Source organism: Triturus cristatus, chromosome 1_2, assembly GCF_964204655.1.
Source record: "Triturus cristatus chromosome 1_2, aTriCri1.1, whole genome shotgun sequence".
In the NCBI taxonomy this organism is placed as follows: Eukaryota; Metazoa; Chordata; class Amphibia; order Caudata; family Salamandridae; genus Triturus; species Triturus cristatus.
The window spans coordinates 780,179,659-780,196,072 of record NC_140580.1 but is presented as its reverse complement, the minus strand read 5'-3'; positions in this window follow the sequence as shown (position 1 = coordinate 780,196,072).

The window sequence follows — 16,414 nt, the reverse complement described above, 5'->3', positions numbered from 1 at the left end:
GTACAGGGGTGTACATACACGGGGGTAGGACACGTACACGGGTGGGGGTACGACTCGAACATACAGGGGTGTACATACACGGGGGTAGGACACATACACGGGTGGGGGTACGACTCGAACGTACAGGGGTGTACATACACGGGGGTAGGACACGTACACGGGTGGGGGTACGACTCGAACGTACAGGGGTGTACATACACGGGGGTATGACACGTACAGGGGTGTACATACACGGGGGTACGACACGTACAGGGGTGTACATACACGGGGGTAGGACACGTACACGGGTGGGGGTATGACTCGAACGTACAGGGGTGTACATACACGGGGGTAGGACACGTACACGGGTGGGGGTACGACTCGAACTTACAGGGGTGTACATACACGGGGGTAGGACACGTACACGGGTGGGGGTACGACTCGAACGTACAGGGGTGTACATACACGGGGGTAGGACACGTACACGGGTGGGGGTACGACTCGAACTTACAGGGGTGTACATACACGGGGGTATGACACGTACACGGGTGGGGGTACGACTCGAACGTACAGGGGTGTACATACACGGGGGTACGACATGTACAGGGGTGTACATACACGGGGGTACGACACGTACAGGGGTGGGGGTACGACTCCAACGTACAGGGGTGTACATACATGGGGGTAGGAAGACGTACACGGGTGGGGGTACGACTCAAACGTACAGGGGTGTACATACACGGGGGTAGGACACGTACACGGGTGGGGGTACGACTCGAACGTACAGGGGTGTACATACACGGGGGTAGGACATGTACACGGGTGGGGGTATGACTCAAACGTACAGGGGTGTACATACACGGGGGTAGGACACGTACACGGGTGGGGGTATGACTCGAACGTACAGGGGTGTACATACACGGGGGTATGACACGTACAGGGGTGTACATACACGGGTGGGGGTGTACATACACGGGGGGTACGTCTCGGACGTACGGGGGCTGGGGGGAGTGTTGGGCGCGTATTCGGGCACATGTCTCCATGGTTGCTATGGGAGTTCGGTGCGGACAGTGTTTTTTCCATACGGTTGTGACATCGGACGCACGGGATGGATCGTGATTCCTCGGTCGGACTTGACTTTTCACATTTGTACGGTAAATCGTCCGAGGACGTGTCGGACACATTTTCCGACCCGAGGACGTGTGGGGAATAATTCCCAAGGCGGTTCGTATGGACTTTTTACCATGCGAATCGTAATTGGCAGTTTGTACGGCACTTGTACGATTCGTACGGTAAAAAGACCGGATATGAGTCGTACGGGGAATTTTTTTACCGGATCGGAATTGGCACCCTAGTCTCCAGGCAGTCAAGCACACCTTCCTCACCAACAACATAAACACCCTTGCCTCCTGATTTAAATCTGGAATTTGCTCCCATAGCATTTCTATTATGTTCTATTCAGAGCTGCCCTTTGTGGCAAGATGCCACGCTTCCATTTCCTGCCTTTACACACCAATCCACCCTGCTGTAGGACTAGGAGTGCTAGGTGGTGGCAGCAGATGCTGGGCCTTCGTGATATGGTGACACACACTGCAACAGGTGGCTACTCTTCAGCCCAGACTACCATGTTATTCCCTGGTAAAGCATTGTGATCTGCCAAACAAGTGAATGGTCATCTGCCAGATAGGCATGGGATAAAGCCATCATTTTGGCCGACATGCCTAGGTACCAACAACATTCACCAGCATCTCCATTATTCAAGAAAATTATACACTCAATCTAGCACATTTTAAACATATTAGTCATTTTCTAGTTTCTTCTCCCTCAGACCTGAGGCACTGCACGTTGCCAACCATATGACAAAACAAACATATGATGGTTATGCAATAGTGCCCCAGAGGCAGGGATATGCTTGGCCTTAATTTAGCACCAGTCTTGTGAGTGATTAAGGGACATTCAAGAAGGGCCCCTTCTTCTCTTTTGTTGTAATCGAGCAAAGTATTTGCATAGACTTCATGGAATAGCTATTAGCCAAGTCAGGAAGATATAGGGCACATAAATAAAAAGCCTGCATGTATCAAATTGTCCAGAGAGTTATTTCTATGGTGTACAACCTAAATATCTTTGCAAAAATATTGTTGGACACAAATAGTATCTCAAGACAATAATATTGTTGGACAGATTATTTCAGGTAACCATAGTTTTTTACTTCAATATATTGTTTTATATAGTATTGATTTTAATAACTTTTTAATGTTTTATTAATTTGTACTTTATAACGTGTTAATATTTTATGGCTGATTATGTTTAATTATTTTTAGTGGCCTTTATATTTTTGCTTTGATGATATATGTAAAGATTTGTTTTTGATTTTATTTTAAATTTGTATTTATAGTTAGGTATTGGGTGTAGCTGAGTAGGATGGGAAATGTTTTTAATATATATTTGTATCATTATTTTATAAATTGTGTCAGCTTTTAAACTCTAATTAGTTGATTAGATTATTAATTATATACATTGCTTAGATATTGTATTTGATTGCTTTAATTAATATTCATGTATTATGTTTTAGTTTTGTAAAATATTTAGAATTTGTATTGTATTTTGTTTATTTTTTGTGATGAATATAATTGCCTTTAAATTTGTTTGCTTTGCAGGGGAGTAGGATGGGAAGAACGGATACATTTTTTGTGTTTTGATTAATAATTTTTAATTTGTCAGTTTTGTTTTTCAGTAAGTATATTTTTAGGTTAATTGTTTAAGTAAAAAAATGTAATATTAGGCTGTATAGAAAAAGAATTTAAATTTTTAATCTTAATATTTTTGTTATTTAATTTTGCGAAAATAGGGCTAAAAGCAGGCCCGTCTGCACCCTTCAACGGCCAGAGGAGGCCAGGCTGGGCTTACTCTCTTGGTTCTTTAGCAGGCCACCATCCTCCAAACTTTGTGAGGCAGGGGTAACAACAGCAGCAAATTGAGCAACAGGACCCAAAAGAAGATTCCACAGTAAGTAGCTGTTTTACGGTGCTACGGCTCGGTGGCTCTGTTCCCAAGTGGTTTTCTGTGACATATTGACTATGGGGAAAATGAAAGTTATGCCTGCTACGACACCCTTGGGGCCAAACCGTTCAACCATTGATTACTTTTTAGCGAAAGCAGTGGAGGCCATCTCAAAAGAAATTGACCTGTCTGAAATGAGGCTCTCTGTATGTCCTGGAGGCTCAACTCCTCCATTGTCCCTGGAAGCCCATCACTCGGTTGTCCTGAATGTTCAGGAGCCAGAGACAGAGGTATCACTGATAGGCCCACATGCCTTCACCCCTAATAGGGTCCTCAAGGCTCCCCATTCTGGCCTCACTAACAGCATGGTTGCCTTAGCCTTACCCACTAGCAATGACCTGGTAATCCCTTCTGCCCCTAAACGGAAGCGCAAAGTCAAAAAGTGTGAGGACCCGCAAGACACTTGGCAGGGGACCAGGGGTGAACACGCAAGAAATCCACTTGAGGATATGGAAAACTTTTGGGTTCTATTAATGCAAAAAATTACAGGCACACACTTACCGGCCTATTGGCCCCACTCTGGGACAAAATTGAAAAACTGGTGGTGGATTCAAGGGATATGCTTGATAGATCTGAGAGAATTATGTCCTCCCTTAATAAGTTTCCCCTTCCTTGCCCCCGCAGATTCAAACGACAACCATTGAACTATACCCCACTGATCATTTGAGCAGCGAACAGCCTTGTATTTGTAATCCCATGCTACTGGTAGCCATGAGTCAGAATGCCATCACTCGGCCCACTGATTCGCCCACTGATTCTTATTCCTGTAATAAGGATTTACCCTCTTCTAGCCAGCATATCTCGACATGCTACACAAATTCCAGGCCTTGTCAATAACAGTACCCTCTTACCGGCAATTAACATTCCACAAGTTTGTTGCCCCTATACTTTAGTCTTGACAGGGGTTCAAGGGCTTGCTTCTCCCAACCAGGAAACCATGGGCAAACTGATCAATAAGGTCTCACACTGGCTAGGCAAACATACTAGATATAATGCTGGAGAACTTAGGTTCATTTTGATGGATAGGGCCCTCCCAGAAATATTGTGAGGGAGAATGTGTGATTGTTACCATCTGACACTCAGAAATGGTAAGAAACATCCTGAGTTGTTCTTCCCAGACTTACTTACCTTAATCTGGTATTAAACTACTACCACTGGGCTTCTTTCATAGAACCTCTCAGAGTATTTCATATAGTGCTCAGCCATTTGCCAGTGGTGGTGTAGAACGCGCCCAGGGTGGGCCTCAGGCACCTTTAAACCTTTATGCCCCCCTTGTGGATCTCAATGATCTGGATTGACTCCCAGAATGTGACAACAGAAGCACACCTCAGGGCTTTCTCCCAGGGCCATCCTTACAGGATGTGTCAGATACCGAGGTTTTGCCCCTTTTAACCTCAGAGCACCTACTCAGCAGGTCACCTTTCCACTGGGCCACAGAACCTCCGGTAGGCTCCCTAATACCCTTTTCAAGCTACAACCAGGGTACTGGGAAAGATTTAAGCCTCGTCTCATGGAATGTGGCAGGCCTATCAGAAAAGATTTTATATGAAAAATGGGTTCTGTTTATTAAGTGCATTCATATTATTTGTCTTCAGGAAACGTGGGAAGTTGAGAACAACTTTTTTCTCAAGGGGTTTAAAACATTTTTTTGCCGAGCTGTGGGTTCTAGAGCAGGAAGAACGAGTGGGGCTTAATAATTTTTATAGCCCTTGAGCAGTGCGGGTCAGTGAAGACAATAAAGTGGAACTCCTAAGTATTTCAGGGCCTTAAACTGGTAGAGGGGAGATCTCGTCGTTTGGTATTAATTAATTTTTATAATGCAAAAGGGGGAAGCCCTCAAACCTCTCAGTCTTAAGTGGCACTATCGATTCATTAAGGGGAGAGGGCCTCACCCATGAGAATCTTTCCCCGGTAGGGGATTTTAACTGCCAACTATGCCCAAACTCGATACACTCTTTGAAGGGTTACCAAACTTGCATAATTAACAAGGGCATGGATATGGAGCTCACCCTAGAAGGCACTTAAGTGGACAGTTTTCTACACACTCATAACCTCGAATTCACCCTAGATACGTTGACTAACTCATATAAGTCTTATATTGCCCCAACATGTAAAAGAAGGGTTAGTGCAACAATTATTTATTTTATTTTTGTACCGTTGTCTTTGATTTGGCCTTCATTTTCTTTTAATATCCTGCGCAGCCCATTCAGCGATCACAACACCTTGGCCTTAGTGCTTGAAGGGGCAGGGAACCAGGCAGAGTACCCTCGCATATCACCAGGCACATTATCTTTAACCGACCAGGGGAGGTGTCTATGCTGGTCACAGATAGACGCCATGGCTTTTAATTGTACCCATATTTAAAACTCAACAGCAGGAGATAATAACCTGCTCAGGTCCCTTAGCCTCTGGAGAAGAGACTCTAGGGGGGGTCATTAGTATAGCGGGTGGATCGCCACCGCCCATATGGCGGTGGTGATCCGCCCGCTAAAAATCTCCGCCCGCTGCTCAATTCCCCCCGCCACATTACCATGGCAGGGGGGGGGGACCCCGGTGAACGGGAAGATCGTCCACTGGTAGGCAATCCGCCCGATTGCCTACCGGGCGGAAAAGCAGTTTATATGGTGGCGGTGTCTGGTAGACACCGCCATCCATATTACTATGCAGGCGGGGACCTGCCTTTCTGTGGCGGCAGGCGGTTATTGACATTGGGGTCCATAGCAGGCCCCCAGAGATTCCTGGGGGGTGGAGGGTGCACATGGGGGTACCTATGGTACCCCCCTGCATTTCAATGTACAACGTGGCAGGCACCACGCGGTGCTTGTCACGTTGTGCATGAAAGGCACAGGCTGCCTTTGTTGCGGATGCACCATGTGCAGGTGCATACTAATCGGGAGTGCGGGACCGCCGCATCCTCAGCGGGTGGCCCCGTTTGCCAAGGGTATGGCGGGCCCTAAGTTCCTCTATTTCCATTGCCCAGTTGGACTTTTTAACCTCACCCATGGCCTGTCCTGACCCTGAACATCTGAAATGGTTTGACTCCGAGCGTTCAAGGGCCCTTCGCCTCCTGGAGAAAGTTTTGAAGCAGTCCCCCCGAGATAGAGTATGGGTGGCAAATTGCTGCAATAAATACAATAAGGGGGCACTGAAAGAATGGAGGCGCTTACTACAAAGACAGGCATGGGACGAACTAGCCCAAGCAAGTGAGCTACGGGATAGTGCACTCTTTTGGCAGGTCATAAATAGACCTTGTTTTGCGCAGCCATCAAGGCCTGCGCTATGCCATCACATTACCACTGAACATTGGGTTGATCACTTTGAAAGGGTGTACAACTTCGGACATATTGAAGGGTCCCTTAATGAGATAGAACCCTGCTCTGGTGATACATCAGATACTTTCTCCTTGGAGGAAGTACGCCAGGGCATCAAGGGATTGTCCCTGAATAAGGTGCCTGGACCCAATGGGATACCTCTAGATCTTTTCCGGGACAACATAGACGTGTGGGCCCTAGTTTTGAACAGGGTGTTAAACGCAGCAGCAAGGAAATTGATGCCGTCTTCTTGGTCAACTGCTACCATTATATGGATTTTCAAGAAGGGGGATAAGGATAACCCCTACTGCTATTGCCCCATATCCCTCATTGACTCCACAGTTAAGGTTCTGGGTTGGGTTTTACTGACTAGGCTTTCTGCTTGGGCTTACACGAACCGTATAATCTCTAAGGTGCAGTTTGGTTTCTGTTCGGGAAAATCAACCACTGAGCAATGTCTTAAACTCTATTTTATTGTGTCCAAATACATGGTAGCTCTACCTGGTGCCTTTTTTAGGCTTCATGGACCTTACGTCTGCTTTTGACCTGATGACCCACAAGAAACTGAGGATCTACTTAGTTCCTTGTGAGTTGAGCCCGCTATCGTAACTTTACTAATGAACCTTCATTCCCACACTACAGGAGCAGTCAGATATTCAAAGGGGGCGGGCCTCAAAGAGTATTTTAACTGGGGAAACAGCCTTTACAAAGGGTTTTTACCACGTTGTGCCTTAACCACGCATTTTTTAGCACACAAGTTTTTACCACGTGTATGCCTTGACAGCGCATTTAAGGTAAGTTGGGGGCCATGGGGGGTCTCCACCCACAAATACTTTGTTGATATATACATATATTTTCAAGGAATTGATGTGGGAGAAGATATATATATATATATATTCAATGAAAAAACCAAAGGTTTCACACATGTTATAGTTAGCTGGACATTTCACTCGTAAAAAACCAATGAAATTCCCCCGTTATAGTTAGTTCAGCTAACTATAACTCGCGCGCCCGCAATGCACTGCTGATGACGTCACATATTACATCACTCATGACATGGTCAGTGACATCACTCATGACATCACTGATGACATCTCAAATGACATCACTGATGTCATCATCCAGTGAATGTGTTTATTTCTGAAATTTAAATATGTTTTATATATGTATATCTCAAGGTCGATGGAAGAATAAATGGGTATATAAGTGTCTAAATGGATGATATGTTTAAGAAAAATTGTTTGTGTAACTGACTGATTAAGTGTTTCATAGTGAATACATGGCTTACTGAGTAATGTTTAAATATGTAAATATCTGTATTATTCTCTCACTTTGTGTATAAGTGGCTGCATGGGTTGGTGAGTAGCTACATGGGTGTCTATGTAGGTTATTAGTTGTTTTTTTGAGTATCAGTCTGAGTGTCTGCATGGTTCGGTGGGGGGTATTACGTAGTGCATAGGTGCATGAATGAGTGATTCACTCTTTGTATGTGTTGAAGACAGCATGTGTGCAGGACTGTATGGGTGGATGAGTGTGTGCATGGGTGTGTTAGTGAGTAAATGACTGTCTCAATAGTGTCTTTATGAGTAACTACATGTCTTTTAAACTAGTATATGTGACTATTGGTGTATATAAGTGAGTATATGTGAGAGTGAGAGATTGAAAGAGTTCCTGTATGAATAAGTATGTGTTTCTATAAGAGACTGTTTAAAAGACTAAGTATGTGTTAGTTTCCGTAGAAGTAAGTGTGGTGGTGTGTGTATAACTGTATATGCAAGTAAATGGATGTTTGATTCTTTATTAGCATGAGTGACTTTGTGTGTGAGTAACTCTATGGATGAGTGGCATTGTGTAACAGGATGTATAGGTGTATGTGTACATATGATGAGTGAGTACATGTATGAGTGACTGTATAGGACTGTTGGTGAATGAGTGGATGTGTATGTGGATCTTAGAATTACTGAAGAGGTTGTTGTAACTGGTATTGGAATGTCCATTGTTTTGAAAATTTTAGTCTCTATTTTTGAATGTGTGTATCAAAGGTTATATTAGGGTGAGAGGAGGTCTGCCACTCTATCACAAGGATGATGTCATCAGTGATGTCATTTGAGATGTCATCAGTGATGTCATGAGTGATGTCACTGACCATGGCATGAGTGATGTAATATGTGACGTCATCAGCAGTGCATTGCGGGCGCGCGAGTTATAGTTAGCTGAACTAACTATAACGGGGGAATTTCATTGGTTTTTTACGAGTGAAATGTCCAGCTAACTATAACATGTGTGAAACCTTTGGTTTTTTCATTGAATTTCTAAGGTTTTTTTAATGCTAATTCCTATCTATAACATGTGTGAAACCCATGGTTTTTTCAGTGAATTTGCAAGGTTTTTCAAATGCTAATTCTTATATTTACCTTTTTTTTTTTTTTTTTTTTGCAATGTTTTTTACATATTTTTATTTTAAATTTTTATCCTCTTTAAAGACTATGGTTAAATTTTAAAAATTCTACAATATATTTTTTATTTTTACCTTTTTTTTAAACTAAACCGGTAAGATATAGTAGTATAACATAGTGAATCTTTTTTTCCCTTTTTTTTTTTTTTTTAGGATTTTTTTAACGTGCGCGTACGGTAAGCGCACGTCTTGCTTTTAGTACGTTAGATTTCTACGCTGTTTGCGTTCAGTTACGCAATTTGCGTAGACGTGCGTCACGCGCACGCGGCGCGTAAGGCGTACGCTGCACGCGGCGCGTAACGCGTACGCTGCACGCGCATGTTACGCGGAAGTGAAGGGGCGTGCCTGTTTTGCGCATGCGCGCGTGCGCGTGTCTTTTTTACGCGCATGCGTACTTTTACCGTAAGCGCTCCTGTGACCAAGAAACAAAACTTTTGATTGGTTTAAAGTACTTTCAGTTCTAGAACTCTCCTACACCACACCCATTCCCCTCATTTCTGCTTGTGATCCCTTAGGAGAAGGAGCTGAGTTGTCTTTGTGATACGATGGCAGAACAGCAGACCTCTTCTGAGAGTGAGGCTAGCAGCACTACCTTGAGGCAGAGAAGGAGGAAACAAAAGAGCTCTTTCATATGGGAGTATTTTTCTTTTCCAGAGGACAAGAAAAAGGTAAATGCACCTTTAGTGACTTGTAAGCTGTGTGACCGTGTACTTTCAAGAGGGAATCCTAACAAGAAGTATTCCTTCGGGAATCACACTATGTTGAGACACCTTCATGATGTACACGGTAGGACATATGCTCGACATACGGAAGGAAACCTTTCAGTAAGTCAACCAAGCACATCCACAGCAGCTCAGCCTGGTCCATCATCTGCAGGGCCGAGTCCATCTTCGGCAGGTCAGCTGAGCCGTTCATCTGTGGGGGGAGCATCTCCTTTTTCTGGTCCTCTGGAAATTAACCATCGGTTTGCGAGGGTTACAATGCGGTGCTCAAATTGCCATGGTCTAAATGTTCGTGGGGAGACCAGTGTTGCCCTAGTTAACAATAAAATAGACCAGCACATTTGTCCTACCGACTAATATTCCCATTCTTTCTTTCCTCTGTCCCTGACCGAACACAACGGCTCTTTTAAGAGCCAACCTTACCTTTCAACTTTTTTTTAAATATTTTTTTAAACTTTTTTTTGATTTATTTTTTACCGTACGCGTACGGTACGCGTAATTTTTTTTTTTTTTTTTCAAAAACACTAAAAATCAATTATCACATTACAAGGTCCTTGAGAGATTACAATGAAAAACTGAAAATGTGATTGTGGAGAAGTGGAAAAAAGGGACCATGAAATTTCTGACTTACCATACCCACTCAAAAAATTATTTATTAATTAAAATATAATTTTATTTGCTATAAAAATAGTTCTCGAAAATGTTCTTTCTCAATCTGAAAAAAAAGAAAAAAGTATTAATATTTAATAAAACATTTTATAATACAGTACACATATTTACATATTTTCCAAAAACAATTTTTTGCCTTTTTTTTGCTGTTTTCAGAATATATTGCATTTCACTATAAATCATGAAAGCAATTGCATTCATCACTTAACAGCGGGCATAAAAAAAATAACAATCTCAAAGATTGTTTAAAAAAAGCCCAGAATCTCTTCTCAGTTAAACATAACATTATCGAAATGCAAAATATTATTCATTAAAAATATCATCTAATAACAAAAACTATTTCTAAAAAATACCGTCTGACAATTTTCTTACAGAAGCATAATCTCAAAAATAATATATCTCAAATAAATCCACAATACATCTAGTTTCCTTTCTTTTAGGCCAAATGTTAATTTTTGAAATTATTTTTGATAAAATTTCCAACGATAATCCAATAAAATTCCAAAATTTAAATTGTACAGATGTTACCGATTCTCTCTAAAATTTTGGTATCCGAAAGATTAATTAGGATTTAATTAAGTCCACAATACAATTGGATACCTTTCCTTTAGGCCAAATGGTAATTTTAAAAATCTTTTTTGATTAAATTTCCAACGGTAATCCAATAAAATACAAAAATTTAAATTGTACAGATGTTACCGATTCTCTCTAAAATGTTGTTTTCCGAAACATTAATTAAGAATTATATAAGTCCACAATAAAATTGGTTACCTTTCCTTTAGGCCAAATGATAATTTTAAAAATCTTTAAATTTGAAAATTCCAATGGTAATCCAATGAAATGGTAAAATTGTTTTGTAAAGATGTTGGCAATTCTCTCTAAAATTTAGGTTTCAGGGAGATTAGATAGGAATTTGCTAAATCAAACGGCAAACGTTGCTTAAAAACCAATTGGGAATCATTACACAGTGTCCAGCCTTTTTCACATTTAAGATAAACTGTGTAATGTCCTGAAGTTACAGTAGGTCCTTCATGGAAAATTATTGCAACCGTTATAAAAGTTTTTCCTGAAATTGATAATTGCTGTCCTGTAAACTTCTTTATTAAAGTATCCAATTTTGAACCATCAGCTCTACATCGTTGCATCATTAAAATTACATACTGTCCGTATTCCTTTAAAATTAACGTTGAAAACATGTCAGATTTACACTCACCGCATTCCATGCTATGATTAGCATCTTTAACTAATTTAGCAAAAGTGACTGTTTTACTCTCTGGCAATGTTAAATAAATAAACCTTTCAGAATCAACATTAGAGCCACATGTATTGAAACAGTTTTTACAACTATGTTCCCATTTATAAGAGAGACCAAACAAATTTTCAATGTGTACACCTTCTTCTTCCAGTACCTGAAGAAAATACATCAAGAATTCTTGTGCGTCTTGCTGTACATTTTGAGAAAACTGTGTACATCCTGAACATACATCTAAAAGTTTTCTAATTTCAGTAGCACTTTCTATTTGAGTTTTATTATTACTCAGCTTTTGAAAAAGGAGACTCAACTCAGAACAGAATCTTTTTCTCTGATTTACTATTATCTGCTCTTGCAAACTTTCCAGATAAAATGCAACATTCAGCACTACATTAGCGTAGCAGTTGACACCAGACCTATTGTCAAAATGACATCCTACAACCTCTTCTTCATTTTCCTTTTTCTTTTTGCTTGCAATTACATCACTCCTCTTTTTTTTCCTCCTCTCTACATCCTCATTACAGATATTCTCATTTCTCCTTTTACGAGAAACTACACGTTTCTCTAACACAGGATACTGACCTAAATGAGGAGCATAGGTTCTTCTTAATCTATTGTACTCCTTTACACAATTTGCATCAGCACTAACTTTTGAGTCATCAAAATCTATCATGAATAAACCAGATAATGTTTTCACTCGTGACAAAGCTACATAAGCCATACCTTCTTTGAACACAGTTGAACCAATGTTTACAAATGCACAATCTACAGTCAATCCTTGAGACTTGTGAATAGTTACAGCATATGCTAGAGAAAACGGAAACTGTTTCCTTTGTACATATAAGTCTTTCACAAGCATAAAACGAACTGTACAACGACAAATGTCTATAACTTCTTCTATCTCATCAAATTTTATTTTTAAACATTCAATTCCATCTTTTTTCTGATAATTAATAAAACCCACAACTCTTCCCATAGCTCCATTAACTAAACCTTTTTCAACATCCAAATTTCTCCTTAAAAATACTCTACAGTTCATGCAAACATATAGATTTTTTTCTAATCCAGCAGTTTTGGAAATGTTCTTCTCTAGTGAATCCAATTTATTTTTCAGTGTGCCTGTTAATGTGATAGTAATTCTTCCATCCTGAATTTTGTCCACTGCTTCCAATTTCCTGATATCTTCTTTTTCCAATTTCAAAAGCTCCTCATTGAATATTGAGCATTCACGTAGAGTTGGCATTAAGCAGATGACACTTTTCTTTTCTGCAATGTTCTTGTATATTTTCTCTGCAACTATTTCTTCCTTTGGGAATAAATTATGTAGCAACCGACTCTGTAATGCTTTTGTGCCAGCTTCAGTCAGTAGTCCAATCCTGATATCTTTCAGAATACTTCCATATTCTTCATCGTTTGCTTGCCTCATATTAGTAGTAAGTTCCTTGTACTCAAAGAAGGACCAAATATTTGCATTACCGATGCTTCCCAATGACTTCTTTGTGTCTTCATGTGTCACAGTATTAAACACTGGTTGTCCTTTAACTGGAGTAAGCTGTAGAAGATCCCCAAAAACTATGACATGTTTTCCACCAAATAACACGTCATAGTCTGTCCTTAGAATTTGCTGCATTCTTAAATGCACAAAGGCAAGCATTAAGTTTGATACCATGCTCACCTCATCAATAATGAGAACTTGCATCTTCTTTAATACTCTTGAAACTTCCAAGCATGCTTCTCCAGTTAGCTTGTGGTATTGTATTTTGTTCTCATGCTCCACTGGTAACATTAGCAAACGATGTAAGGTGATTCCTTTTATGTTATATGCTGCTAACCCAGTTGGAGCAGTAACCACACAAGACAAAGTAGAATCCGTTTTTTGCTGTAGGTAGCTTCTGATGACTTTTATTAGGAAACTTTTTCCAGTTCCACCTTGTCCGCTTACATACATCCTGATTGGATGAAATGATGTGCATGAGCACTCTTTTTTTTCATGTAGAAATCCGTGATCAATTTTGTTTCTGATCTCTTCATAAATTTGTTGCTGCTCTTCATTCAGTTGTGTTTCCAAATTTTGTAAGTCTATAAATTCTTCTTGAGCTTGATTCATAGCCGTTTCCACTTCATTCATGGCTATTGATGCTTCATTTTCAACGATTGGTTGTCCTAGGGGATCTTGACTGATTGTTCCTGAACTTTGGCTGTCTTGAGAACTGTCTCTAGCTACTTCAGCTGCAATTGTAGTTTCCTGTTCAATTTCTTCATTTAACATTTGCACATAAGTTGAGAATGTACTGCATTGTATGCTGTCTTTGCAAGCATTAAAAGAATCTTCATAGCTTTGAAATTCTCCCAGTAGTTCATCCTCTGTACGCCATGGTTTAAACAGCTGTAAAAGAGCCAAGTAGTAAAATTCCTTTTTGTCAGTAGTGTCGCAACTCAGCTTCCTGTGATTTATCAAACTTCCTTTTGTTTGCTTCACCAAACATCCTTCCTCACCAATGACTTTATATTTTCCATTGTTGATGTCTTCTGCGGCTTTCCGTGAATAAATGTAGTTCTGCAGCACTTCATAGAGACACATGTTCTCCAGATGATGACTTCTTTTGGGATAATATGTGTCCAACATGTTTCATTTCAAAATATCTGTACTTTCTGGGTCATTCTCGGCCAAATATTCAATTTCTCCAACAGATTTCAGTACCCGATTTCTCATTGCTGCAAGGCCTAAACTTGCCCAAATTATTCTTCTTGATTTCGAGTAGAGACTTGCAGAAGATAACCTATCTGAACATTCGTAGGATCCAATTTCTCGATGCGATAACATCTTTAAACTGAAACTGTACAGCTTCTTACTGACAGTCTTCTTGTGAGAAATCTCTTCCCACATTTCTTTCAATTCAGTTTTTTCAGATTTAGTAATGTAAGACGTTACGTATCGAGCAACAGCAATGGAATTGTCAGCTACATACTGTATATCCATGTTAGCATTCCACATGGATAAAATGACTGGGTTGTAGTCATTTATATTTTTTGATTCTTCTTTTCTTTTTAGGTTGTAGGTATTCTTAGGTGATTTTTTTGTGATAGTATGTCTCACAGATGACATAAAACTGTTTACTCTTCCATTTGAAAGAACAGGTCTAGGAAATCCAAATCGACATTTAGTGTAGTATTTATCTTTGCTCTTGTATTTCCGTCGACAGTATTTTCCACACCGATGACTTTGGAAACGTAAAACTTGCTCCTTTAACTTTTTCTCTTCTGTGCTTTTTGGTATAGCACATGTTGCATATTCTTCAATGTAAGATAACACTGCTTCATCAGTATCTGTTCCAAACTTTGGGGCATCCTTGATCCACAACAGCATATGAATATGAGGAGCACCTCTTGCCTGGTACTCTTTTCTCCAAAAGAAATCCACTACTTCTCCAAGAGGTGGATTTTTTTTATTGCAGATGAAGGACATCATAGCCTCAAATCTATGATTGAAATATCTGCAAATATTAACCTGATCCAATGAGCACAGTTCTCCTGCTGTCTTGTATTCGATGTTTTTAATGTTTGAATTTGCCTCTCGTAGAAAATCCAGTAAATCATCCCAAGCGTACTCAGCACAGCTTAGGGTAAGGAACCATGTTGGTGTTCCTAAATTTCGTAACATGCATTTTAATTCACCATGGCGTCGGTACCAATATTCATTTGTCCCACGCTGACAAGCCATCAGATTGATCAGTTGTGTTTCCAAATGATCATCTCGGTGCTGCACTTTCTCCATAAAATCCTTAGCAGACACATTTTGTAAATGTACTCCACTTTTTAAAATGTGATTTACTGCATATGATAATGCAGACAAGTCGCTTTCAAATAAAAGATGGAATAAATAAGGAATACTTTGTCGAAATCTTGGATCTTCTGCATATAGTCTTGTAGTCCGATACTCAGAAGCTGGAATCTGTTCTGGACGTTCATCGTATCGTCCTCCTTTTCCTGTAGGAAACAGCTGGGGAAAACATCGAGCTTCCAAGCTCTCCTCCCATACACTCACAGGAGTTCCTTTTGCTTTCTTCATCTGAAAGAGATCAATATTGTCTCCCATAACTTCTTTTGCATGAAGAGGATGTATGCTAAAATGTTCATAAATGTCTTCTTCCTTTGACTTGTCCACTTCTTCAATGTGTCCAGTTGGTGTTTCTGTGTCTTCTTGTAAATCTTCTTCTTCTTCTTCTATATAAATTGATTCATACCATTTGTTATTCCTTTTCAAATACAAATTTGCTCTTTGTACTTTCCGTACATCTACCAGCTCCTGCCAAATCTTCTTATTCTTTGTAGGTACACCATTAACCAGAATAACTAATGGTTCAGTTTCCAAAGTATCTGCATCAATAGTTTCCATATTTTTTTCAAATCCAAGGGCAAATACACCACTCTACCTTTTAAACCTCTCAGTAAATCTGAAGGAGGTAATTTACCAGTTTTGGGCTCCATACGTACTATGGTCTGGAACGGATGAACACACTGAATAAGTATAGACTCATATGTATTTAATTCAGAAAGTTCGGCAGGAATAACATCCAATTCTAAATTATTATGTACAGCTCTGGTCGGCATTCTATTTTCCTCTAACTTGTTGTAACAGTATTTACAAATACGCTGATCTTCACCCAATTCAAAACAATTTTCAAGAAATATATATGTGGCAAAATCCTTCCACTTATAATTATCTTCATTTTCACTTTTTCTGTAGAGATCAACATTCCTAGTTTGTTTTCTATAATGAGTTCTGCGGCAACAAATACAAGTTATATTTGGTCTTTCATTAGAGATTATTGCAAATTTTGTTTTGTGATCATTAAATGTTTTACTTACAGAGGGTTTTACATTCTCTTCCACTTCTTCCTCATTTACTGTGTCCTTTTCTGCACTGTCTTGTTCAGGACCAAAGTAACAAAACTGAATTTCATCA